Here is a 1,217-nt window from a genome sequence, read left to right on the forward strand (position 1 = left end):
GCAATCGCACCCATCAGACTCTTCCCAGCGAGATCAGGAAGAGTTTGGGTTCAAAACAGAAGGAATTGGCCCCAAATCTCGGATTCTGAGAGAACCTGAGYTGGAAGACCTCGATCTGTGGGACCAGAGAGAGCAGAAGCCACAAACGRCCCAGATTTGTGGGGTGAAATTCCCAGGAATTTCCCTCGTAGGAAATGAAAAATCCTGTCCCACCCTGGTGACTCCGCGGTTTTGTAATTGAATTAAGATGTTTGAGTGACAAATGGAAATTCCTTGTGACTGTTTTAAGAGGTTTCACTCGAATTACRTGGAAATGTCTTCTGATTSTCTCTGTTAGAAAAGGGCAAAARAAAAAAAAGTAAAAAAATGTCCAAAAAAGGGAATTATTCAACCAAAAAAGCCACTSCAATTCCCCCTCTACCACAGAGGCTTCAATTAAATCACAGCTTCAGTAAATTCAGCAAARCATTGAGAGTAACGAACACATGAAATAACCTCCTCTAACGAGCTTAAATCTTCAAGAAGCGCAAAGAAAATGTTTTAAAAAAATCAAAAGATCACTGCCATTTGATTAATTTCTATCCAAAACTACACAGCTCGCCTAAAATGAGACAGAAAATCTGCAGGAAAGGGATGAATTCAATTTTCATCTTCTGTGACCTCTTAATCCCGACACAAATGTTACTTTTTGTTGGCAGAAGAGGGGTRGGGAAGGCAACAAATGAAATAATTGTAATTGAGGTGTGACAAAATCCAGTTTTCAGTTGGAAATGCCACCTTGGAAGGAAGGAGCTCCCACCTTTTATCCAAAACCCCCCCAATTTGTATCCCTGCCCGTGATTTCCATGAATTTAACCCAAAATCCACGCTCCAGTTTCGAGGAACCACCAGGAAAATCAAAAATCACCACTTCAGCCATCAGAGAGGGGGGGGAAAAAATAATATTTACATTTTTGATGTCTCCAAAACCAACCTAAACCACTTCAAAGGTGAACGGGAATCCAGGCTGAGTCCACCAGAGCTGGGATCCACCACGGGAATGCACCAGGAGCAGCTCTGGTTCTGGCTGTGCACACAAAATTAAAAATTGCTGGGATATTCTGAGACCTGATCGTGGTTTGGTGTCATCCAAAACCTCGGAGTGGSAGAGATTCCGGGTTAAAAATGTAACCCCAGGTCCTTCCAGATCCCATGGAATTCTGATTTTTGACACCTGC

This window comes from Malurus melanocephalus, unplaced genomic scaffold, assembly GCF_030028575.1.
Source record: "Malurus melanocephalus ecotype Western Australia unplaced genomic scaffold, MMel_1.1 scaffold_1039, whole genome shotgun sequence".
In the NCBI taxonomy this organism is placed as follows: domain Eukaryota; kingdom Metazoa; phylum Chordata; class Aves; order Passeriformes; family Maluridae; genus Malurus; species Malurus melanocephalus.